The following is a 27,083-nucleotide window of genomic DNA, read 5'->3' as shown; positions in this document are numbered from 1 at the left end:
TTTAAGTTATCCCAATCCCATTCGCTCAGCATGTCCCCGCACGACATTTATCCCGTAGCTCACACAAGACTCATACACTGCAGTCCCACTTATATTGTAAATGAATTCTGATGTTCTTTGCTCAAAGAGGAACTCTGTGTCTCTACCATGAACTGACGGGCTTCTTACGGTGTTAGTGAGCTTCAGGACAGGCCTGCCAAGGGCAGAGAGGTTATTTTACAGATTTTAGAGAGACAAATTCAAAATAGCACAGGCTTCAGACAGAATGAATTTCAGCTACAAATGCTCACGCCCTATTATGGTGTTGCTCATTAGCTCAGAGTTATCCCCAGAGAGATTTAATCTTCAAGATAAGATCTCCATTGAAGCAGGCGCTGGTGGGAAAGGAAGGCCAAAGCCAGCCCTGCCATCACCCTGCTGTGTGATCCAGAGACCATCACGTTACCTCCACTTTGCCTTTGCTCTGTCTTGCTAATCAAAGTCCAAGCTCCTGAAGGCAGTAGCTCCCTCCTACAGTAAGCGCACTCTATGCCCAGCACTCTAGGACCACTAATGTTAAGATAATATTGGTAAAATAATGCATTACATTTGGATGAATCCTGCCCCACTGCAATGGTGCGTAGAAGTTGATGCCGCCAGGCTGGACCACCAGTTTTACGTTCAAGAGGACTCCTCCAGCCTGTTGTATTGGCTGCAAAATCAGCTTCCAGTATTGCCCTGCAAAGCACTCATTTTCCCCTCTGCCTACCCGGGGCCTGGAAGTTGGACTCCATCCAAGCCATGCCCGAAGGGGAGCCTTTAAACAGGTATCTGGATGTGTGACCACTCTGTCCTTAGGTTCACTTTGGCCCTTTGCAAATTAGTGAATCTATGACCTCAAAGTATGATTCATCTATAGCTACAGCTGATAACACTCATTTTAGTGTTCATATAGCAGCCTAGGTCTTTAGAGTGTCTTCTCTTTAATTCATTTTCTCCAAGTATGACTGTCATGGTGAGAGAGGTATATATATACACACTTAAAAAAAGGACATTTTTATGCAGTTTCTGATAAACAGACATAATTAACAGAACAAAGACCCAGTTTTAAAATTTTGTGTAGCGTCTGTTAAGAAAGCCATCCAGTGCAGGTCTTGCATGCATTACTTGATTGGAGAGCTGTCTAGCTGTTCTTCTGCAGTTAAAGCTAAATGGTTTCTATGATTTTTTCTTACCTGGAGGAGGAAGATGAAATCAAATAGGAGATTATAGGCAGTATGACAAAATACTGAAAAGCACCCTGAAAATCAGAGTAATGGAGGCTCCACCATTACAAAATGCCTCTTTTTTGTTTCAAAAGAGCTATTATCTCACACTCTAGAGTCTTTATATACAAATCACACCAAGAACAGAAACGATACTGGGAAGAGGTTTAGAGAGACGATGACAGAAGTTCGAAGAATTTCCGTGCAGTGTTAACATTGAGATAAGTGTGTGTATAAGGGAAAATCAACTTAAAAATGAGTTTTGGGTTTTGTACTAGCCATACCCCCCAGATGAAGAATTTCTACACAAGCTAACCCTTGGAACAATTCTGTTAGAGATGTCAAAGTATTTTCGAAAAGGGTGACCAGGCACTAACAGAAACTTTTTATTCAGGTTATGGATGGGGAAGAAGATGAGGGAAGCTAGCAGGAGGGACAAAGGGCCCTTAGAGATTTCCCTAAGCAGGAGTTTGTATCATCTGCACTTCATAATTGGAAGTCCTTCTGGAAAGCCATGGTTTTCAGCTATTCTGTGATATTTCCAGAACTAGTTGGAGGGCTGGTTAGCTGGTATCTACTTATCTGTGCTAGACAGCTAGTCCCATGAAGCATCTGTGCTTCAACATTGCTGCAGCACCTTGGTAACAGCACTCTCAAACTACATCTTGAACTAATGATTTGTAGCAGTTTTTTTTTTTTTTTAAATCTATGATCCATATACCAGAAATTGAAGTTTTTGTGTTTTAATTTTCATTCTTCTTTACAGAAGGGACAAAACTGTAATGAAAAATGGAAAACTAACTGAAAAATATAGAAAGTGTTTTTAATAATTAAAAGAGGTTGTAAGAGTTAATAGAAACTGTTTCTATTGTACTTAATACATGGAAGAGCAGAATCTAGAACGAAGACTGCCTGATTTTCACATTGCTTCTATAATCTGGCTCAGCATGACTCAAAGAAGAGTAAAAATAAGGCTCCAAATAATATTTCTAATAGTTTCCTTCTAGCCAAATTGGTTGCTGGGGAGGGGGAGACAGGCCAGTTCTGATGCCTTCCCACAAGGTTGACCCTTCTGAAATGTGTTCCTTCTGGGATCTACAACCTTCACAATATCTAGCTTTAATGGCCCTCGGACCATTTTAAGACGTCATCTAGGATGAGATGGCAGGACTAACTGACAAGCTGGGAAGGTGTGGTTATTCAAAAAAAAAAAAAAAAGAAGAGCCTTTACAGCATCAGCTTCCAGAGTCCTGTGATTATATGCAAGTTTTAGCTCACCTGAGAAATTAAATTTCTAGTTCCTGTGGCTATAAAAGACATTGGAGGAAATCTGAATGCATCCTAAACACTCAAAAAAAAAGTCAATAATTATTTTGGAGGGTTTTTTTTCAGCTACTCTTATAATACTGCAGGGCATTGCCCAAGATTTCAGGGCATCTGGACTCACAGCATTTTTGACCACAGTCAGGCCCAAGATAATGAATAACACTCTGTGAGAGCAGGGCAAGTGAAGAAGGGCTGAGAAGAAATGGAAAGACAATGACAACCATTTAATTAGAAAGCAGTGGGTGTACTGCAGATGAGAAATAACAAGTGTATTTTGGAAGGTGTGACAGGGAAAGTTTCTGCTGTACCATCAGGAAACAAGTGAGCTTGCGGAAGTGTGTTTAGGAAAGGAATTTTCTACTGAGAAAGCACTCTTGTAGGGACAGAGTATTGGCTTTAATAAGATACTTTCCTTGTGGCATCCTCTGGGATACCATCCCTCGGTCTAATGAAGCTCTTAAATGCTAAAACTTTGCTTAAGGTTACAGCTTCTCAAGATAATTCTAATTTGAGAAAGGGAGGAAAAAAAGACATAAAAGAAATCACACTGCAGCTCTGGAGTCACTGGTCCATGGCTTGATGCAATACACTCCGGAAGAGGGATGTGCCTTATCTCCTGAGCTTACACAAAGCAAAAAGGTGGCTGAGGATCCTTCTACCCAATCCTTCCCATTTCCCTTGGTAACCTCCACAGTCCAGGTCTTTTTGCTGCAAGCTGGAGAGTGCTGATCAGGGTAGCCTGAGGTACTGCTTGGAGCACAGAGACGCCCACAGCCAGCGCTCCCCTGCTGCCAACTCATAGTCAACCTCTGACAGATCACATTAGGGTGAACATGTTTCTTGTCATTTATGCAGGTAAGTCTGCCTTCTGGCCTTGCACAGCCAGCCAGGTCTCTAGGGCTCAAGGCAGGTTATGCCCAGCTCACAGAGCAATCATAGCGCAGACAATGCTGGAGGGCATTGCTAATTCTGTTGACGGGTCATGAAGAGAACATAGGTTCTCTTTACAGAAGCTGCTTTCCCTGGGTAAGGAGAATAAATGACAGCAAGAAGTTGAATCAGTAAAGTCAGCAAGAAGGACTTAGAATGTATCAAAGTGCTGCATTCTTCCTTGGGCACAGAGGCAGAAAAGGACTTTAGCACTCATCAATTCCTTCAACCTCCTAGGAACTGTTTCAGGTTTAAAGAAGTTCTTACAGCTCTGCTGGCCCTCAGGAAATGGCTGGGCATGGAGAATTATTAAAAACATTCTTTATGAACAGTGTCTCAGGTTCCCCATCCTCCTCTGTGCTGTTACACGCTGGGGTCACCTCCACTTTGGCCTGAGGAAAACATAGCCTGCAACAAATCTACACTGCAGTCCTCATTCTGACTAAAGCTAACATGGACATACTCATCCAAGGTTCGACTTGCTTGATTTGGTAAGGTGAATAGCAAGGCTGTGATATCACAGAATTCAGCAAAAATTGCTGAATCGCCCCAAGAGTATGAAGGAATATGGGCTGATTAGACCATGTGAGTTTCATGCTGCTTCACCCACTCAGATTAAAATAAAAATTAAAAGTACTCAGATTAATTTATGCTAGCTGTAGTCATGGTCATGAATGAACAGCATATGGAAGTAGATAATATGAAGTGACCCGCCATGCTTGGTAGTTATTTAGCTATGGAGACAGGACCTGGGCAAAAGTACATCCCAAAGTCAGAAATGACAGCTAGAACGAAGACCTGGTGGGAGGAGGAACATTTTAAGTTTAGCGGAAGCCCCAAGGAAAAACAAAATCAGTATGAATTTCAAGGGAACATGGCTAGCAGGCTGTTTTTTCTTGAATCTGTCCTTGATTCAGTTTGATTGCACTGATACACCCTTCATTTAGTACCTCGTAGGCAGCAATGTGTTTGGAAAGGTTACCTCCTTCTCTACAATTGCTCATGGCTTTATGTCTCCCTGGAGACGTTGCAGATCTGGGAGAGGAAGGGCTTCTCTGAGCAAAGCTCTAGTGACTCCGTAACTGCAGGTGTCATTTTATAGCTTCTTCTCAGAATGAGATCATGCTATCAGGAAGACAATTCTGCTCACCTTGGTTATGCTTCACTGCTTGCAGAGCTGTGCTGCTTCTGAGTGCATCTTTATTTATTTGTTCTACATTTGCAAAGAACTTTCTCAATCCCCTGAAATCCTGACTGTCCCCTCTCATCCCAGGTAAGTGGATATTCAATAAAAGTTGTGCTGAGCAGACTTTTCACTGGAAACAACAATTTGTTAGTCTCTTCTTTGTGACTGAATAGTGGTGACCCCACAACATCCAGTATAATTACTAGCATTGCTTAGATTCAGAGTACATTTTCTGTTATTTGATACTTTTCTGTTTTATTATTTCAGTTATTTCATGTCAGGGTTACACTTTGTATTTCAGTGCATGCATTTTGATAAGCATTATAGAATTTGATACTGAAAATCCAACACACACAACACGAGAATCTGTGTTAAAAGGGGTAGTGCTGGGTAATGCTTTATCAAACAAGTTTTTTTTTTTTTTTTGATATCTGGCGTTTCTGAACTATTGCTCTTAGAATAGTTTTCCTTACTTTTTTTCCTATGTCTGTGGTTTGCTGTTTAACAGCTTCCAAACTGTATGAATGCAGAAAAGGAGAGAGAGCAAGCTTTGCTGATCAACCAGGGACAATAGGGAGGGAGAAAATATAGTCAGAGAGAAGATGTAGTGGAAAGAGGTCTGAATTTAAAGGACTTTGTACCATATGCCTTGAAATAGATCTATGAAACAAACAGCCCTACTCTTTTTATGGATGTCAAGCAAAGCTTCTGAAAGAGAGACTGTGCAGAGGTCAGACCACGCATCACCCAGCAGACCCCCCACTATCTGGAGGTCTGCAAGCCAGCGTGGCTGGCTACACAAATCCTCCAGATCTCTGTATCTATCACAAACACTTCACATTTGATAAATCTGAAGTCCAAAGTTTTCAAGCCTTGTGCCAGCTAAGGGACTGTTTGCATGGGAATTAGCTTGCAGCAGTATTAGCAGTGGCAGAGAAAGGTCCTTTAGAACTGTCTGCTGGATTTTAGCCCCCGTTGTTATCAGTAGAATATTTTGGACATATCTTTCCTGCTCTGTTGCTCAAAATCTTCCAGAATGCATGAATGTAGTAACAAAAGAGATAAAGGTTCATCGATTAATCATAAGGAATGGGGAAAAAGAAACCTAACCAAGATCTAGTGGAAAGAGATAACCAATACTGCTGATCTCGGGCATGCAGAAATGAAAGTCAGGCACAAAATATTCTGATCTGAGCAAAGAGAGTCTTCGCAGCAGGACAGATTTCCTTTCACTGTCATGCCAGACACGCTTTCAACCTGTCCTCCAAAGAGACACACAGCTATCAGAGATAACCTGGAGAAATCATTACTGATTACTAGCACCACAAAACCTAAGGATTTCCTCCCAACTCACTTGTTTCTTCTCTGACAGGAGCAAGAGATCAAAAATGAAAGAGGATGTTTCTTCCTAATAGTCTTCTTAAAAGTCAAGTAAGGCTATTAGAATATAGATATACAACCTGTTTTGCTAAGAAGCATGAAAGAAACTGCTATAATGGGAAGCAGAAGTGATATCCAGAGATATCCATCAAATGAGGGATGCGGAGCCAGACAAGAGTTATCTCAAACAACAGAGATCTCCAGCCTGAGGAAAAAACTCCATTTGTTGAGAAGAAAGTGATGTAGGATATTTGCCCCCACTATAACAGCTGCTTGTTTGGCAATCAATTTTAGTCATTGTGACAAGACCAGCAAGAGATGAAAACATGCCAGGAGCAAAGGATCATATTCACAGCAGTGCTTAGGCACCCATCTTTCTCAGCTGTTGTTTCTGAGAAGTGTTTCCTCTTCTTGATCCCAAAATGGCTTGTCCAATCCAGTGGCTGTGCAAAGATACTCATAGCCTGGTGTAAACCAAGGGCATTAGGAACTGTACAACAGCAGAGGAGTCCTCCGATTGGAACTGGTGAAGCAACACACAGGAGAGTCTTGGTGCCAGGAGAAATGAAGGCCGATATTTAGTCCTGCAAGAACAACAAAGGCCACTCCAGTCTTGGAGATGGCTGCAAAAAGGCAGTGGAGCAGAGCTACTGCTCTCCATGGGAGAGAAAGGGAGGGGAAAAATAAATAAAGGAAAGGTCTGTCCACCCAGCTTTATCGTTGCTAACTCTAGTAAGAGGATTAGCCCCAGAAAATAGCAGCATGAGCGTGATCTCCCAGCACACCGTGCTATATTGAATCACTGATCTTAAGCAGAAATTTTCTACGGGGAGACAAACAGGCTTTACAAAGCCAGATCTGAACTGTCTAGCAGGAAAATTCCCTCAGGTAAACCTGCCACTGTCCAGGTGTGGGCAGGTGTAAGGCTCTGCACCTTTATTCTGTCCCTTCGGGTTACAATCACGTTTGAAGTCCTCAATGCTACGGTGGGCCTAGGCCTATTTTCTAGAAATTGCTGACTAAGCAGTGACATAATAAAGGGAGTTTACTGTTATAAGGGCTATGAGGGCAGGCACCAGAGTGTGCAGCTTTTGCTACTGTTGTTGTTAATCAGAATACAAATAAATTATTTGTTCCATCTGTGACTCCAACAAATAAGATCTCCCTGCTGCCTTTTTCTCAACTGCTCCAGTCATCAAGTCTTTTTGTTTTGCATGTCACGCTGGCCATTTATGACAGACTAAAATGGATTTGCCTTCAGGCAGTAATTTTTTTTTTTTGTTTGATTTGGTTTTTAAATGCATTGAACATAAGAACTTTTGAAACTTCATGATGCCTGAACGCTTAGAGCAGTCATTAAACATTTAGTGCATGAATGGGAAAAAAACAAACAAACCAACAACCAAAACCCCAAATGAAGTACAAAACAGGGGAAACAGAGTTCAAGGCAAATTTTATCCAGGGGAAGATTCCCTCCTCTGCTTGGAGATGAAGGGAAGTTGGCTCTTCCATATTCAACGGTTGCTGGGACCTGGCAAGCTACAATACCTCTCAGGGCTGTTTTAAATGGCTACGCTGATACACAGGCATCCATAGCGAGCTGAAAGCACATGGAGTAACATGAATACAGAACATCCCCTGCACTCAAAGAGCCTCCATCTCCCTCTGGCATGCCATAGTCTCTCTACTTCAAGGTAAGACTGGTGTGCATCTCTCTTTGCTCAGTATTGGTGCAGGACTGGCTGCACAGTGTCCAGGCAAAGCTATAAGGACCACTTTGAATGGAAGAGCACAGCACCAAGTTTCCTGGTACCAGAATGCCTGGTGGACTGGGACAGTGGCAGATGGTTCACCAAGCCCTCAGCAGTTATTGATACATGTCTACTGCACTCAGAAAGGTCCAAATGAAGAACTAACACCTAGCAGGCAATTTATAGACAATGGGCTGATGAAATAGGAGAGGCAGAAGGGAATTATTTCTTTAGCTGATGTGTACAGAGTTTATAGGGAGTACCGACGAGCACAGTCTATGGGGAGTGAATTATTCCAGGGACTCTCCAGGAGTTCAGCCAAACCAAGCAATGCTGATGAAATCCTGATTTCTGTGATGTCCTTGACTTCAAGCCACCTGGACTTTGCCTACTGGGAAACCATGTAGTCTCTGGAAATAGCTGTAGCAGAGAAGATGAAGTATGAAACAAGTGGGGCAGTTCCCACTCTTTGTTAATGCACACTTCAAAGTTTAACTGCAGCACAGGTCACTGCAGCTGGAGGCTTCTCTGCACAGAGGTAGTTGTTGGCTACTCTGATTAGATCAAGAGCGACATTTGCTGAAGGAATATACCTTTTCAAATCATGGCCATGGATCTTTTCAACTGCCTCTTCTTTAATAAAGGAATCTGAAAGCACCAAACGGACAGGAAAATTCACAGGGCTATTGGCCTGTTGCAGACGGCAGCTCAGCACTGTACAGAACTGGACTGCTTCCACATCAGGACTCTTTCTGTTCTTCCCACAAAGAACTGAGCTTTTTCCCTGGGCCCAGCCGCAGTTTAGGATGCTGGGAACTCCCTGATGTTATCTGAAGCTCCTCAACTCTTCTGCACCCCTAGGAAGTCCTGATCTGTGAGAAGAATAACGAATTTGATGATCCCTGACAGCATTTACGGGAGAATTGGCAAAGGCAAAGCCAGCAGTCCATACTGAAGTGCCCAGTCCTGCAAATGGTTGCTACTTAATCACTACTGGACTCCTGAGTTCAGCAGAAGGGAGCTCAGGATCAAGGGATTGGAAAGCAGTTTTAAGTCACATCTGCACCTGACCCTTTTATTAGCAGAACATGGATGCAATTTCTTGCATAATTCAAATTAGCCTGAAGAAATTCACACCGATTCATAATGGCACCAATATAACCACTGAACACTGCAGGGAAAGTTACTCTAATCATATCGGCATACAATCTTTGCCCATGGAGGTCTGCAGGTAAAAAGCACAAAGGATGGGATTAACACCATGTAACTGTAGAGATCTACAAGGTCAGCATCCATACCCAAGTGAGCCACGTGGACCGTTCCTTTAGGCAGCAGACAGTCACGGCTCTGTCGAAGGCCTAATTGATCTGGCTGGGTGACTTGCACTCTAACATGCCCATTTTCCCCACCGACTATAAAGAGGACACCAGGGGAGCAGTGTAGACGTGTATCTGATCATAGGAATCTCAGTGGGTCATTTTCAGTGGATGCACTGGGTAGTGGGGAATCCTCCTGAAGTCCTGTATGCTAAGAAGGATAACTGAGATGCTATCCCCAAATCCTTACTATTATGGGCACTCTCAATTAAGCCTGGAGTGTGGATGTGCAAGATTAAACCCAGCATTCAAATTACCTGTTCAGCCTGAAGCTACTTCTGTGTATAAGAACAAAGTCGACACAGAACAAGGTCTTAAGGATGCAGTCTTCAGTGAGGGATGTAACCCAGTGATTTGGAATATAATTCCCTGCATTTGCAAGGGCTGAAATAATTTCACAGCATCTTGAATGGCAGGTTATGGGTCATCATCCATCAAAATCACGGGTGAGCAATGAACAAGGTCTAGGATGGGTGATTTAATAATAAACAAACAGATAAAGTACCCAGTTCTTATGGAGCATGAATATTATTTCATTTTCTATTTACTGTCAAGATCTCCATGATAAATAGTCCTTCATAACTTTCATTTTCACATGCTGGAGTTATAAAACTTAATTGTGTTTTCCTCATGTTTTATTAGGGCAGGGATGAATTTTCATGATTCATCCAGCATTCATAATTTTTATAATCTCATTGTTTTGCTCTTTGTCTCAGCAGCTACAATATTAACCTAGGTCAATAACTCTGTCAAGCAGTAATGATGATATTTAAAATAGGGAATTTAAAGCCTGGAAACTATATCTTAACTCAAAGATGCTTAGACAAAAATCTTTGGTAATCTTGGGTGACTGAGTTGAAAGAAGCCTGGGCCCCTTCAACAACGGAATATATTTGCCTGTTCTATACTTATGAAAGGTTTACATGCTACAAAGTCCTCTTGCATTAGCCTTTGCTTGGACGTGACTTGAAACTGTTAAGTCTTTTTTCCTCCCACTCCTGGTTCCTATCTAATAGAAGGTGCTGACTAAGAAAAGCTGTTTGGGAAATCAAGTGACTTTAAATATCATCACTTCTTGGAAGAATTTCAGGGCACATTTGCAGCCCAAAGAAAACTCAGATAACTCTGTTCTGAGATTGGTTGCTCGGATTCAGGCATCACTAAACCCAAATGCTTTGTCACAGCCCAACCCACAGGAAAATGGCTGAAGCGGGAGCTGACTGAAGGACTTAAGTATGTATTTATGATTTTCACACTGAAGAAGTACAAGTCAGCCCAGGGTTGGAATTGTATATGCTTTAGTGCTTTGCTAAACTGGAGCTTCATAGAAAAGTTGCTAATATGTAAGCCCCAAATTGTTTTTAATAGCCATTGTTAAGAAGTTCAAGAGAAATCCTGCTCCAGGTCAATGTGATCTTTGCTACCAGTTTTGGCAGAAATAGGAATAGCTTGCTCCAAGAGTTTCTTAGTGGGTCCTCAGACCCGTGAGTACAGACGCATGCATCTAACTGCACTGTCTAATTAGCACAACTGCACATGGAAATAGAACAAAGTTGAAAGGGAAAAGACCAGATTAGTATGTATAGAAAATTTTGACCTTTCAGCAACCACAGAGCTACCTCTTAAAAGTTGGCTGAAAATATTAAATCTTTTGGTTTGGAACTGCCAAGTTTTATATACTCATTTCTTTCTAGAGGTTGGGCTTCTTGGCAGGACAGTATTACCCCGGGCAATAGGGCAGCCCAGAAAAATCCAGCTAGGAAGCCGGAGGACCAGAGTCTCCGAGCAGATGAAATGGGGATATCAGCAAGCCTACAGCTCTCCCGCTGTGCTGTGAAGAGCTATAATGTATTCTAGGGAGACTGAATCCCCAGGTCTAGCATTACACAGAACTGTATAATGAATAAACCATTCACTTCCTATTGTATTACCAGGACTGTAATCTCTAGGAATCCAAAATTACCTGGAAAGGAATATAATATTCAACAGTAGCGTGACAGTGAACTATCCCGCAAAGCAAGGTGTTCAGTTTATAACATAGTTTCAAGCGCCCTTTTCTGTGGGGAAAAAAATTCCTTCTGTCCTCTAGCGATTTGTTAAATTGAGTCTTTTAAAATTCTGAAATCCCAAATCATGAGATAAGAATATGTACTGTCTTAAACATTTTGGGTCATATTACCAAGCTTCCCTCTGCAATCACAAGAAGTAGATATTGAAAAAACACATCCCTGAACATATGCACATATATTACTTGTCCCTCCTCCTTTTCTTCTCATTCCTCTCACCTTATTCTGTCTTTACAAACCCAGAGAGTAGTGCAATGCCATCTCTCATATCTGCCCAGATTTATCTCCAAGAAGCCCGGGCTGATTGTGCCCTCTTGGTGAACAGTGTCACACCCATCTTAAGGGGTGCAGGCTGTGGTGACACTGGCCTTTGCTGAGTTTGATACTATTTGGTCTGTGCTCCATCTGTCCCAACCATTACAGTGTTTTCAGTACAGTCAGCCTCATACCTCTATTCACATCCTGTTCTCTTTTTAATCTCTTTGGGCATCAGGGGAAAAAAAAAAATCAATCCACTTTATACATGCCATTTTCAGCAGAACTTTCATCTCCCCTGCCTCCAGCCTCTGATGTCTGTTCCTTTTAGTGCATCTGCCTCCAGTCTGTACTGTCAGTACATGAATTTGATATATTTTTACACTGATACCAGACAAGATTTTTTTTTTAAATTAAGTTTAATTGCATCAATCGACAAGAGCTGAGAAAAAAAAAGGTCTGTCAGAGCAGACTTACTCATCAAACGAGCACAGTTTAGACGCTGCAGTGTTTACAACCAGCTATGTGTAAAAGAGTAATGGAATAAGCATCACATCCAACTGCCTTCTCCTCCCCAACCTGAATGACCATGTACATCAATGCTGGTTGCAGGTGGCCTCTAACACATCCCAGAAAAACCCTTCAGCTCTCAAAGTTAGTATTTTTCCACAGTTGTGAACCCAAGGGCCTTCTCCAGGGCTGTGTAACTGCTGTAGACATGACCTGAACCATTTGATGGATGGGGTCTCTGAACTGCTAATCAGGCTCCTGATTCAACACCCAGCTAGCCACAACTTGAATTTTCCACTAACTATTCCCCAGGTAAACCTAAGAGTCACGTCTGAAAAAGCCTTTCCAGTTTGGATGACTTTTGTTGTAAAGGATACAAAGACTAGGGAGGCTCCAATGAGAAAAGCGTGAAGTGTGTCCAGCTCTGAAAAATCCTCAATATCAAACTGGCTCCCATATGGCTTCTCTTGTTGTCTGATGAGAGTTTTCACTTGTTCAGGAAGGGCAAACGAGGAAACAGACAGTTTGCTGCACCTCACAGACATGCTTCAGCTGGAATATTTCAACCACTGGATCCAGCCTGGAGACACAGCCCCTTTCAGAAAAAAATCTCTCGATGCATGAGAAACTACAGTCCCCTTTGCAGCTCGGCTTTCTGAATGACACCTGCTCCTCAGGCACAATGATGATAACGGCCAGCTAAATGCCATCCTCATTAATCTGCAGGAACGCCTGGTTTCTGACACATTGCTTTGGAGGTGGCTACTTTAGCCCCTGCTTCACCAGCCAGATCTTTCTTGATTACGTTTGCTTTAACTGGTGACAGAATGTGTAACCTCGCTTAAGGAGATGAGACACTGATTGCATTTCTTTTCCCATCTCTCTACAGGCTCATCATTTGTTCATTCAACACATTGCTGGGAATGATGATATGGAGCAGGCTTCTTAAAAGCTGAAGCTTGGGGATATTTGCTTTGCTCCCTCAGGAAAACACGGAGACTTGCAAAGCGTGTTTTTATCGAGACATCCTACCTTGAAAGAGGACATGATTAAAAAGGTAGAAAATGTGAATATCATTTACATTTAGGTAGCTATAAAGCCAAACTAATATGTCTCTTATCATTAAACCTATAGCTGGAGGTGGTTATTTATGTTCCATTTCTGGAAGCCACATGACCTGAAATTTTCTTTTTTCATGGAGAATAAACTATAACTAGGTTTCTGGATCTGCAGGGAAAAGAAGCTGGAACGCTGACTTAGAAGCATCCTTATGACTCCAGAGGTAAATGGAGAGATCTAAACATTTGTTTTTGGAATCCCATGATTTTTAAGTCCCTTAATGTTTGCAGCTAGGGCTAGTTCATGAATTCTGATTGCTTGGTACTGAAAATACTGCTACATGCCTCTCTAGTGGCTCAAGAAAACCTCACAGTGAGCATAAAAATAATTTATTCTTCCTTTAAAGCACCTTCAGAGTGGTAAAGCAGAGCGGTAAAAATAGCTTATATATAAATAAGAAGCTGATCAGCTGTACTTAAAATATACAAAGTAATTGTCGTCTTCTCTCTTCTCTCTTGAGGCTGTAAACTGAGGGCGTTTGCCTGCTCTTTCCTAACGTTCTTGAACTTTGAACAAAGAGACTCAGTAAGGCGGTTCACTTATTTTCTGCATTCTCTTAAATATATCTTTTCTAAATTATTTAATGCAAGTTGTCTTCATGGTTTTCAGTTCAATAGAGAAAAGATGATACCCCAGTGATACTGTTATAAATGACATGTAGGTTCTGATTTCAATTTCAAACTTCACATTAGTGCTGGCATCAGTAGGGGCATCTCCCGATTTTACATCAGCTTAAGTGAAACTAACATCAGACCCACAAATATTTGATATTTAAAATAGCCAAAGGGGAAGTAGTATTACTAAGAAACTAGCTAATTATTGACATTTATGATAAAATAGCTGGGATGCCAAATTTCTTTTCCACAGCTCTTTAAAGAAAATAAACTGTTTTAACTACTAGGAAGTAAGAAAGATATTGCCAAAAGCTCTGGATATAAAAATCACGACATGTAGTCTACAGAAAAAAATACGCAAACTATAAAGATAATTTAGACAAACCAGGTGACAATGGAAAGGATGGAAGAGAATTTTCTTTGCCACCTGTGTTTGAATGATATGGGCACCTTGGTCCAGGCTTAACTTGGACAGGGTCAGGTCTTACATTCCAGGACAAACATCAGCAAAGCAGCCTATTTGGATCCCTTGGCTAATTCAAGAGGATTATCAATTAGTTACACATTAAAGGTGATTACAGTGTGATTAGACTGTCCTTGGAAAACCAGCTCAGCAAGTTCCCAGCTCCTTTGTCTAATTTCTAGTTCCCAGGTCAGGATGCCACCGGTTTCTTCTGCAGTCTTGGACGTTACAATTTCCAGCAATAGGCTGGAAAATAAATCAGCCTTTGCAGCACCTCTTATCTGTGGGTTTTCCCTCCAACCCCCCATTGCTAAAGAGTCCCAGGAGCTTGAACAACAGGTTTCTCTAGCATGTGGCTACATGAAGATTTTAGTTAGATTATAGACAGATTACAGTCTGTCTATAGCTACAGGATTGATTCAATGTTAAATGCAGATTGGAAAAAAAAGGGTAGATCTGGGGAGAGCAAGAGATTTGTGTTTCTGTTTGACTAAGTCACAGTGAGAAAAAAAAAGTGACAGAGTAGAACTGATATTTAGTATGACTTTCTAAAGGTAAAATTTTTTTGTTGTTGCTTTAGTTCAGAGTACTGGTTTGTTCTGTTTAGAAATGTCGCTGTATTTTACCTACAAAAAATGAAAACAGTACTTAAACCTGTAAGAAACAGAGTAAAGAAAAAAAAATGAAAGTGCCTCTTTTTTCAGTATTTAAAACTGCTGAAGGATTCAAGAAATTATTCACCCAGTTTTAGTCAGTGGGCCTCTGGGGACCTGGATGCACAGCTGTCCCAGGCTCCTTGTTTCACCGTAGAAGCAGTACCAGCATCTTCTGAGTCTTCAAAGCAAAGGTCAAAATTGACTAGGCAGTGACTTAGGCAAAAGGAGACTAGTACAGAGATTAAAGCCAGGCTCTTCTAAAGATTCTTGGAATTGGAAGAGAGGATATAACAATTTTTTGAAAGTATCAGTTGAAAAAAAAAGACTGTTCTTATTTCCATGATACAAGACAATTGACTGTTAGTTTTAAGGAAATTTAATAGCTGGGGGGAGGGGCTGTTTGTTTTCTGGTATTCAGCGCTATTTTGGCTGGAAGCAAGAAAAAAGGCAGTTCTCACCTTTTAGTAAATGTTGAGCAATCTGAAAAAAAATAAAGCCCACTGTGGACGGACCTCCTGTTGCTATCACCTTACCACAAAACAGCTCTACTGGATCAGAGCAGACTCATCTCATCTAATACCCTGTCCCTACCGCTGCTGCTGGTGATGCTTCAGGAAGAGCGTAGGCGTGCATGGACTGAGCCTCCTTCCTGGCCGTGCCACTCACGGCTTCTAGCAGTCAACAGCTGATGCTTCCAGGCAGAGGTTTCATCGCTTCGATGTGAAGTCAATACTGGCCATAACGTTATGCAGCCCTTTTACCCATCTAACTGCAAACTTTGACTCCAGATGGCCATGAATTATCCAGGCTAGCTCTCCACAGAGGGAAGACAAATGGCTTTTTTATTAGTTCGAAATTTACTGGCTGTTAATTTCACGGGGAAACAGGACAGAGTACGATGCCAGGAGGCTTCGGTTTCTGTCACAGTCTTCGCAGTCGTAAACAACACCTCCTTTGTAGTTCTTTCTCATTTGCTTACTCCTCTCATGGTCCATCTCTGTCCACACCTTGTCCTGTAAGGGAAGAGGCTGAGCACTCCTGTCTTTCAGTGAGCTTGAAAATATTCTATCAATCAAAACTCTTTTTTAAATTGAATTTTCTCTTGATGAAATGGATTTTTTCACCAAATCTGTCTGCTTTCTATCCCCCCCTCCAGGAAAATCAAGTTTCTTTCAAAATGCCGAATGTAAGTACAAGAAATATTTATACTTTTCCAACACAGCAAGATATTTTGAGCTTCAACTTTTGGCTGAAATTGAAAATAGGAGGGGGTCCGCTAATCTGCTTCACTACTTGCTGTATCTAGATTAAGCTGCTTAGAAAGGGGATTGTCCTTCCCCACAGCGCAATGTCCACTACAAGGGAGGGATGATATGAATCGGGTTTACTACATATTACTGATATTCAATCATCAAAAAGATTGTGGAGAGCAGATAGAAATCTCGGCTTGCAAGGAAGTCTCAATCTCTCATACTATTACAGTGATGGCATCCCAAGATGCCAGCACTGAGGTAAAGGCCGTTCTGGAGTAAAGGACACTTAAAGGCATATTTGAGCACTGCAGGGACTGCAAACAGGAGCCAGATCCATGACACATCTCCTCCAGGGCCCTTGGAGAGTATTTTGGACAGGAGCACCATCAGCAGCGTCAGAAGGGGGAGAGATCCCCAGGACAGCGACTCAGAGTGAGCGACCTGGGAGAATCTCTTCCGATTTCCCATCAGGCACTCTTTAATCTATAGCCCTATAGCATTTACTTATGTCTTTCAGAACTATAAATATACCGACTATCCAACCAAATACTTGGTCTTGTAAATTACTTATTTTTGTCCATATTCCAGTAGCAGCTAGGAACCCCAAATTTAACCAGTGTAGCAGGTGCCCTACAAACCCATAGAGAGAGGCATTTTTCACCTCCAAAGGTCTCCAGCATGAACAGACATATGAAGGGAGATGAAGTAACCAAACTACAGGGAAGTGGAACCCCCATCTACTGACCTCAGCTTTTGTGAAGTGCTTCCTCAAACGTCACGTCATGGCAAGTCCCACAGCTTAATGACGCTTCGCAGTGGCTGTTGTAAACAAGAATTCTTTATCTCACTTTCAAGCTTGCAAACTCAAACTGCTGGCATCTCAGCTGGGTTCTTCTCTGTTTACTTCTTATCCTTTTACCTCTGTCCAGCCAGGATACAGACAATAAACCTGCAGAAACCATGGTGTAACAGATGGAGCTAGCACCAGGAGCCCTAATGAGCTATATGAACCAGATTTTATTAGCAACCTCCATTTGCTGGCTGGGGATCCCAGCTATACACGCCAACCATTTCTGCCCATCTTTGTCCATTCCTTTCCTTTCGTTTTATTAAATAAACGGCAGGATTGGCTCACAGCCTTTGCCTCCTGCCTTTGCCAGCCTGTGATCCCAGCAGTTCCTAGAGCAGCCTAAGAATCAAGCAGCCATCGACATTTGTAGACACCTGCTCAGTGATGAGTAAGTTTGAGCTGGGAAAGCAGAGCACAGCTCATAGATGAGGTTAGTATGCATGGGTATAGAGTTCAGCCTGTAGTTTAATTTCTATTTATTCAGTCCAAACTAATGACCCATGGATTAGCCTTTGCTAACAGGTGATCTGTTCTTCCATGAAGCACTTTATTTCAGCTCAGCGGTTGGGCACCAATTAAAAAGGGTTCATGTCACATTACAAAAATACTTAATAAAAACAAATGAACTGCCCAGCTGAGGATGAGTAATCTGTCGGTAGGAGACTTCAGTGAAGTGGAGCTGGGCAGAAAAGTTCTCCTGGAAAAAGTGAAGCAAAGAGTAAATAAGAACGAAGGATCCTTGAGGCAGTATGTGGACGGATGAGGGAAAGCTGAGGGCCAAACAGTTTCACTGTTCACTAAATATGAGGATGGGAACCACAGAGAGGTGACGCTAAGCCTGTACTGTGGGTGTGTGGAGCACAGGCAGTGCTCCTCCGCCACGTCCCCTGCAGAAAGGGGCAGCCTGGGCTCCCCTTCGCCAGGGCCGTGGGTCTCCATCCTGTCCCCGTCTCTGCTCTGTCCCTTGAGACCTGACACAATCAGTCTCCCTTCTCCCAGCACAGGAGTTAGTCAGTATTTGCCAGGGCCCTCCTCCACAACTCACAGGTAGGAGAAGTTATCCCGTTAACCCAGCCCGATTTTGTTACCTCATCTTCCCTCCTCATCCTGTTTGCCCTTATGGATGTGTGAGCACCTCTGCTGGCTCCTGAAGCTGCCCCACAAAGAAAAGCCTCCTGCCCAACGACCAGGCTCCAGAGCTTTCAGGAACAACAGCTAGGAATGGGTCTCTGCTCTGCTGCAGCCTCCCACAAGAGATGGAGCTGGCTAATGCCTCCCCCTGAAATGTTGGTTCTGAATTGGACGGATCCTTTTTCCAGGAGAGCAGATTAATTCTCAGTGCCAGTGTCCTGACCGATTTTGATCTTGCAGTGGCAGGCAGGACTGGCCTCTCTAGAAGCCAGTCTGTGGCCACTGTGGTTACTTTGGTATTAGGAGTGTAAGATAACAAGGCTCAAGCTGAGAGCAGGAGTGTCCGTACTAGCACTTTGCTGGTGGAAAGTCAGAAAGCAGGCAGAAAGCTGTGTTTATTCAAATCTGTGTTATTTTTATCTTGGGTTTCCAACCAAATGAGGCGTATGTGATATTCTGGGTGTGCGGGCATGTGTGGTTGAATCCATCGGTCACTACCCTGTCACATCTGGCAGGGGGTGAAGGTCTGAAAGACAGCTCGGTTCCTGCGGACTCCTTGGGAAGTTGTGAAAAGGCAGGTGGGGGGATCATACATGTGGTCTGTGTATGTTCATCCTGGGAGAGAGAAAGGATCAGACCTGCCTCACTGACAGGTTAAGAGTTTCTTATATGGATGGACAAATACTATAAGATTTAAAGGTCCTTTCTGAACAAACTGAGAATTTTTAACATATTTGCAAAACCAAATATACACCCTATTTCATATTCTAGAGATTTCTTTTTCCCTTTGTTTAGTTTTACCAATACATCTAAATAATAATATAATGACTTTGCGTTTTCCCCCTTTCTTCTTTCCTTTTTCCTTAAATAAATAACTTTCCCCCTCAAACACACTATCTAGAATGCCAAAACATCCCTACACTTTGGCAAAAGGACAGAAATTCAGGAAACAAAATGGATTTCTGCAACAGTGACACATTTTCCAAGTTACAGCCAAGTTGCAAAGCCTCATTTTCTCTCTGGCTGGTCTTAATTATAAAAACAAAACGCAAAAAACTTGACATATTTGACATAAGAAAATAGTGTGAAAATCTTCAAGTAATAATAATAATAAGCTCCATACGAAGACAACAGCAAAGCAAACCGTCAAATGTTTCTAAACATTTTTAAAAGAGAACCTTCAGTCAAATCCACCTGCTGCTTTTTTTTTTTTTTTTTTATCATCACTAAGAAACCAAGTCATCTCAGCTCATAAAAGGTATCATATCGCCATATCTGATATCCGAAGGCTGGCCCAGACAACTCTTGCAAGGAAACCTCTTCTCCTCGTAATTTCTACTAGTTGTCCCCCAGAGACAGACTGTTTGCTCAGCAAATCTTTGTTAGAGGGCAGCCTTTTGACCAACCTTCTTTCCAGCCCTGGTTTTCGCAACGAATTTTGGGTTCAGACCGGAATAAGGAAGGACCTGGCTGGAGGACGTTGCCCTTTACTTCCCAAGGTCAAGAGGGGCAGAAGTGCCCTTTATAAGGCTCTTACGCATTGCCCAGATAGAAGCTCTCAGAAGGCTTGAGGCTGCTCTGGACATTGCTTTCATTGCAACCACAACAGCAGTGAGAAAAGTTGAGTCCGTAGGAATCACCCTTTCCACCTTCAAACAGCAGCAACTTGGAATAGCCAGCTGCAATTGTCCCGAGTAACCCTGCATTTCCTCTTTAAGGACGGTACAGTCTTTTACAGATGCTCACCCCAAAAAAACATGCCTGTGAAATAACTTCAGTGCATCAACTGCATGAAACTGGCTCAGCTGAAGGGAACCCACTTCCAGAAGATAACTGAGTATGGCTGCTTGCCCAGTTTCAACAAAAGATGGATTTTGTAAAGCCAACTAAAACTATGCCATCCATTAGGGGAACTACAAAGCAGAACATTTTTAAGTTAATTGGTTTTGCAATTCAAAGATACACAGAACATGCGATGCAATTAATTTTACATAAACTTGGTCAGGAATTAAATGTAAAAACACTTGGTTACTTCCCTAAATGAAGCATATGTTTACTTCCATCACAACCAGCTTCTTTGCATACCAAAATGGGAGGCACTGAAATGTTCACACAACCCCAGCCAGAACAATTCTGCACTGTTGTATTTTTTCAAAGGCCATGCTATTTTGGAGATTATTTGATTTGAAGCCTGAAGGCCAGTTTGGAAAGCAGACAGAACTGCATGTGGAGAAGGAGCAGTTTCCTGCCTCATCACATTGGGAAGCCTAAATCAACAAGGTTTAATAGTTAATCCAGCGACGTATGGTTTTCAGTTGATAAGTACACATGGCCATTTAGTTCTTAGCAGCCAATTAACTTTTTCAAAAGTTCAGCTGTTGAAAAAGTACCAAGTCTGAATTTTCCATGTACAAGCTGGTTCTTATCAAGATAGCAGGCAGTGGGATTTTCTGGCTAAGGCATCCTTGCTTATATGACATCAAGAAAGCTTTTGCATGTTGGATAACTTGATGGTCTGGTAAAATTTTGTACGCCAGCCTGTTCTTACTAAATATCACCTCTGTTCCAGTGTCCAGCGTAGTGGAAGCAGGTCTGACTCTGCTCTACCCTAGACCTGTTGCATGACTTCATTTAAGCCACTGTGTTTTTGTTTGTTGTTACTGACACGTAGAATATGCACTATGGGGTAGGAACGGTCTGTTCGCACTTCTACAGCACTATGCACAGTTTGGACCTCATTTTGACTGGGGCTTCTTACAAAGAAGAAAGCCATTAAAGCCAGCACGAGTAAAGTTTTAACAGGGCAGGGCTCTAACTGCATTAAACCTGAGCTACTTGGACCAAGGAGCACTGGCTTGGAGGTGTGGTGAGACCCAGCTCCCTTAAATCAGCCTCACTGGGCTAGAAATCCTACCTGCCCTGGCAGCAGGCAACGTCGGTGCCTCTTCCGCGAAGGACTTGGGACCATTTACACACTGACCCTCCACTGCCTTCCACCAGCTCAGGGTTTGGCTAAGCAGGGTTGCATCTGATGTTACATCGGTACCTGCAAGAGGAGAATTAGACTTCAGGGGCTGACTTTACAATACTTTGCAAAAACTCCAGCCCTGGGAATGGGTCTGCAAGCATTCCTGCAACAGTGATGTCTGCACCTGTGGGCAAGAGGTATGAGTAGCAGTCACCACACTGTTTAAACAGCCCTGTGGCTCTGTGAAATTCAGCAGTTCAGCTTTGCGGAGGTTGTATGAACATTTCCTCCTGTTTTGATTAGAGCCCAGCAGTTACCAGACAGGCTGGGAACGGCAACACATGCCCAGGCTGGTGGTAACAGCTCATTAATCAATCAAATTCAAAATCTTGATTCTGTAGGGCACTGCAGTTCATTTCTAAATTCCTGCAGCTACTTTTGTCTTTGTCCTTTATTCACCGGTGCAACAGCAGAAGCAGGCCCAGTATTATGGCGACAGTCTAGACAAATCACTTTTTCATGAGTTGGTACCAGTGACAGAATAACTGTCATGCATAAAGAGAGAATTTCAGGGAATACTTTCAGATCTATATGGGAGTAATTGAAAGGGAAACATTAGCACATGCACATTTTTGAGGCTGTATTTCTGTGTGAAGTGCTGGAGAATGCAAATATTGGAAAACACCTTTTATTTAAAAGAAGTTAAATAGGAGCAAAGCCAGATAAACGACTTTCAGCAAACAGAAAACTACCTGAAACCCGGTGTTTCAGGAGGATTGCAATCGTTCGCACGTATGGATTACTTTTCTGGAAAAGTCTAGGCATTTCAGGTTTCAAAAAAGGGTGTTTTTCTTCACTAATTCCCTTTGAAAAATATTATTTTTGTGTTAAGCCTAAGGGAGGCTGCTCTGAAAATCTGTTCTTCCATATGAAGGAAGCAGGATGAATCCGGGCTGCAGAGAGCACATGGCCCGGAGGGGGTGAGAGGGCAGTAGATGTCTGAGCGAACGGCTATAATAGGAGCATATCGCTGGAGGCGCAGACAGCAGAAGCCTTCGGATTGCCAGGATTGTAACGCTACCATCAGATTGCCTGAGAGCACTAAGAAGCGCTCTGAAAAGACTGTTCATTTCACAAAAGCTACCTTCCAATAGGCCGGTCTTCCAAATAGGCCGGTCTCGCATCAGCCTCATTAAGGAGGAATCTGCATAAATTAACTGCAGCTCCCTGTGACATTAAGCTCACGTTTTTGCAGGCTGGCTTGCAGGGCACTGAAGCCAGGAGCGAGGAATACTCATCCTTTTCACTCCCTTCAAGATGTTTTTCTCTGCCAAGGGGGCTTCAATGGCAGCTGATAGGGAGACTTTTCGCTCTTTTGTATTTGTACCACCAGTCTATATCACCTGTCTTTTGAGGCAAAGCCAACTCACTCCTCCCACCCTGAAGCTAGCTCTTTTCATTCTGAGCAGACCTGATTAGGTAAGGAAGAAGAGTCAGAGAAAAATAGCCACAAGAAATGACCAGGCTTGGATAGCAAGTGGGGCCAGCATCAGCGCTGGTGGAAGGGTCTGACGCTCGCAAGCAACGCAATCGCAGTAGTTTAAGAAACGGCAACACATCGAGCTGCTCTGTTGACGCTTCTTGCAGAGAAAGGGTAATTCCTTTAAGTATTCTGCCACGACCGTCCGCAACGCCCTGACCACACTCCTGTGTTGATAGGCTCCACCAACTGCACATGAAGAACTCACTGACTACTTATCTCTTCTCATCATGTATGTCCCACACGTGGCCGTTTTGGATACGGGCAGTGGTATGTTTTAACGGATATAAATTTGGAATTCACAGGCTGGAGAATATTTAGCAGGTTCTCCTGGAACACAGCTTTATACTTAGCGAATCTACTGAGGATCTAAAAGACTCGATAGAACAATAGTCTGCAGCCTTCAGGAAACAAGTGAAAGATAAGAATTAACATAGAAATAGAATTTTTTTTCCCAGTGAGAGTAACTAAGTACTGGAACAATTTATCATGAATGTGCTACATTTTCCATCACTTGTAGCTTTTAAATCAAGGCTGAATAACACAGTGTTCAAGTCCTTAGGAATTAAAACATCATTTTGGACTGATTGCCTCTCCCCGCCCCATGCCAAAGCTGTAGCAAAAAGTTGGGGGAGGGAAAAAGAACATACTAGCTGAAAGAAATATTTTGTTTCCTCACTTTTTAAGGCTTATCAAAGGAAAATTAGAAAGGAAATTTGAAAGCAATATGTCATTATGAACTGAAGATGTTTCATTTTAAAATGTCAAAAAAACTCTTTCCATGTATTATGGAGAAAGAGATGGTTCTAAATGAATAGTTTAACACAACCAACAAACTTTCAGAAAACACGATGTTGCAAATGTGCATTGCCCTCCTTTCTCCCCTCCCCCCCCCAAAAAAGTGGACACGAAAATATTAAAAATAATCCTGTAAACAAGACTGTATGTTTTTAAGGTATCAGTCTCTTACAGAGGCACCACGGAGTGATGCAGAAGTGAGCGGGTGAGGCTCCTGGGACCATGCTGTGCAAGAGGACGTTCCATCCGATCACAGTTCTCTTTTGCCTTAAAAAGGTGCATAACCAGTGCATGGAGGTTGTGCAGAAGGATCTCACGGATGTACGCAAGGCTTAAGAACTTGATTTCAAGTCTCTAGTGAAGTAACCTTCTCCCAGGTCCCCAAGAATTGTTCCTACCTAATAACGCTGCCCCATTTCTCAGCTGACGCTAGAACTGATCTGAATAACAAGAACTGAATGTCCCTTCTCCAGCCAGCTCCCTCCTCAGTTTCTGTATCATTGATTTCCAAACACTGCAGCCTTTGGGATCCCAGATGCCTTCTGAAACTTTAGAGTGACAACTTTACATGATGAGTCTAGCTGTTAGGTAATCTTTGTTCAGTACCTGATCTAAGATGGGGCAATGCTGACCACAGAGCTTGCCTCAAAAGGCCGAAGAACACAGCACAAAGTTATCTAACATTATATCTAGATGGCAACATACCCATCCTGCATATACAAGGAACGCAAGGAGTGACACTGCTGACATGGTCCTTGACGTAGATTGAAGTGGAAATGAGGCCAGGTGCCTTGGGCTTTTGCATGCGCTGCTAAGCAAGGTAGGGCTGGACACCTCCAGTCAGGAGGGGAGCGCTCCATAACACAGCAGGCACCCACAAAAAGCTGCCAGCTGCGCAGCAGGACTACACAGGCTGGGATGTGCACATCTCCCAGGATCCTGGTACAGTTCCTACTTCTGTTAAGTCACAGCTGACTTTGGCCTCTAGAGTCATATACAATTCACATCTAGGGCACCTCAAGGCACCAAGCGATGTCTAGAAGGTAAGCGTAGATATCATCGTGGTCAAACACGTCCATCTGAATAGGTTGTTCCAAGCATTCCCCTACAGCAGACTGCCATCACAAAGTAAGGGACAGGCTGTGGCTGCGTGCCTGAGCTTGTGCTTTTCTCACCCTGTCGACGCTTGCTGTAGATTTGCTTCAACGGCTTGGACAAGCACTCTCAGAGTAATTAATGAAGAACAACATGTCTGCGCTCCAAACAAAAAGAAAAGAGGCAGCAGACCGAAACGAAACCCAAGCACTTCATTCTCAAAATCTTAAGACACAGACATTTCTCCAGACTCCGTGCGGGTTCTGGCCTGCTACTTTATATGGCCGCTCTCTTCCGCAATAGATAGCTTTCATGCATCCTAATATTTTCTCTACTGTATCCCTAACACAGGGGTGTTTACTTTGAACTATCCCACGTTGCTGCTGCTCCGGATGGGTGGAAGGGCTGTGGCAAAGTGATACAGTGTTTTTTTTTTTTCTTTCAAATAACTGATTGCTACATAATTAGCTCTTTTGTTCCGGATACACAAACTCAGCTAGTTAATTACAGGCCACCTTGCCAATGGTTTTTCAGTTCTCTCTGGGTCTTGTTGCTGGGAGGCACATTAAGCAGCAGGGAGGAAAGGAAAGCTAGAAAGCTGATAAGAACAAAATTAAAAAAAAAAACCTCACAGTTGTCTGTGAAAGCTTTTATTTTATGAGTAGCCACAACAACCGGTGCTTCCATTATGCCTCTCAGATTTCTCATTCTATAGGCATAAAGATCAGGAATGCTGCAATCCGAATGACTCTTTTCATGAGCTTTGAACACATAACAAAGATGGAGTTAGGAAAAAAAAAAATTAGAGCAAGCAACGCTATCCAGCTGTGGTCTATGAAAGCGCTTTCAGTTATTGACCTGTGCTGTATTTATCTCTTAGACCTAGTGGGTTATTTCTTTTTTTCTTTTTTTGCCTTTCCCTCCAAGCAAATGGAAGAATTTTTTTCTTCCTTAGATGCCTCTGCATTCAGTGGGGTGCCAAGAAAAGCTTCACAAAGAGCACATGATGCAAAAATACACAATTTCAGGCCAAGGAAGCAAGGTAACAAGGAGGGGAGACAAATCTAAAGGTTTTAAATCATGCCAACACCACACCCCTTGCCCCATCTTCCTTAGTTAGCAGTGACGTGCCGGGGTGTTAGTCTCTGCAGGCATCAGTGTCCAGTTCCTTTCCTTCTGCCTCAGGAGTCCAGAAGTGTTACAGGATCTGCGATTAAGCTTTCGTGCCGGGGCTTTGGAAAATGATCATCTTGCTCTGCCCCAGATACCCTCTGCAAACTGAAGCAAATCCTTGTAAGACAGGGAAAACTCTCCAAAGCAAAGAGCGTTGAGGTATGCATATGTGGACCTCAGCCCTGAAGGAGTTTGTTGCCTCATTAACTCTCCGGGCTGTGACTGAACTACAGAGTAGAAACAAGGGGTAAGGCCGACAGTAAAGGGATCAAGAGGTAAGTGCTAGTACAAGAGGACGTTATGTCTCTGTGGAATTTGGGGTGAAACCTGGATTTCCTGTTACCCTAACAGTGGGGTGCCCTCCATGGATCTGTAGGTGCTAAAGGGACTGGGTGACGAGACATACTCCAGAGATGGTGTCACATGTACAGAGGGCCCTTCAACACGAGACCGACTTTGCTCTCAACCCATTCCAGCTACACACAAATACTTACAGGGCCAAAGAAACTTCTACGTTTTAACTGGAGTTGGTCCAAGTTACAGAGTTTCTCTCCCAATCAAACTGTTCTTAGATCAGAAGTTGGCTTTGATTAGCCTTCTGCCTGAAAGTTGCTTTACAGGCTTTGGAAAAAGCTGGGTTCTTTCTTGGATAAAATTCACGGTCGTTGTTTGGAGAAATCACTTTTCTCCGACTGTTTTATAGAAGAAAAGTTATTCCTTCACCTGAACTTTTTAAATGTTGCAATGTAGGGCAAATTCCCAAATTTGAAAATGTTTGATACCTTTTTTTTTTTAAATGAAAACGAAAACCATTTTCAGAGGAAAACTGGGTTTTTTTCGTTTGTTTTTACACAGCGAAAACACATATTTTCCACTGAAGAGTGATTTGGGTAGAAAGTTATTGCTTTGCACAAATGTCAGTGTCTCCAGTTTCAGGGGGGAGCAGCATACTTCACAGTGACAGCATCTTCTCAACTGCTTCAGAAATCTCCTTCGTTCAAAAAGAAAGCTCCATAAATTTTCTTCAATAAAAAAAGTCTCAAAAAGAAAGAGAGGAAAAAAAGAGAAAAAAAAATCCATCCACAGCCAAGGGCACCAACTGAAAAAGGTTTCGTTATAGCTTTGCTGAAAACATCTTTACTTCTAGGTCTCAGAACAAGACTGCTTTAACTTCAACGCACTCTCTTTAGACCAAGTGCCAACTGTATACATATATAGCCACTGGAAAATGAGATTATTAAAAGATTCATGCATTCAGAAAAGCATTACATGAAGAGAAAATGAACTTTTGGGAGAGTGGCAAAACTACTTAGATGCATCTGATTTTAAATGAAGTTCTTAATGAAGAATTCTTGCCTTCGGTTGTACTACAGCTCCAGGCAGTTTTCACCTTCTCCTT

At 42.6% G+C, this 27,083-nt stretch overlaps 1 long non-coding RNA gene across 1 annotated transcript; it reads left to right on the top strand.

The window, feature by feature from the left end:
• Positions 1-4,458: 4,458 nt before the first annotated feature.
• LOC104140809 (uncharacterized) lies at positions 4,459-26,620 on the top strand. Its single transcript, XR_693398.2, has 5 exons — positions 4,459-4,773; positions 12,914-13,081; positions 13,258-13,306; positions 25,697-25,959; positions 26,540-26,620. It is a non-coding gene; the product is annotated as an uncharacterized lncRNA (long non-coding RNA).
• The last annotated feature ends 463 nt before the right edge of the window (positions 26,621-27,083 follow it).

The sequence above is a fragment of the Struthio camelus genome, chromosome 23 (genome assembly GCF_040807025.1).
Source record: "Struthio camelus isolate bStrCam1 chromosome 23, bStrCam1.hap1, whole genome shotgun sequence".
Classification (NCBI taxonomy): Eukaryota; Metazoa; Chordata; class Aves; order Struthioniformes; family Struthionidae; genus Struthio; species Struthio camelus.
The sequence above is the reverse complement of the archived record's forward strand: the minus strand, read 5'-3'. Positions and strand labels throughout refer to the sequence as shown.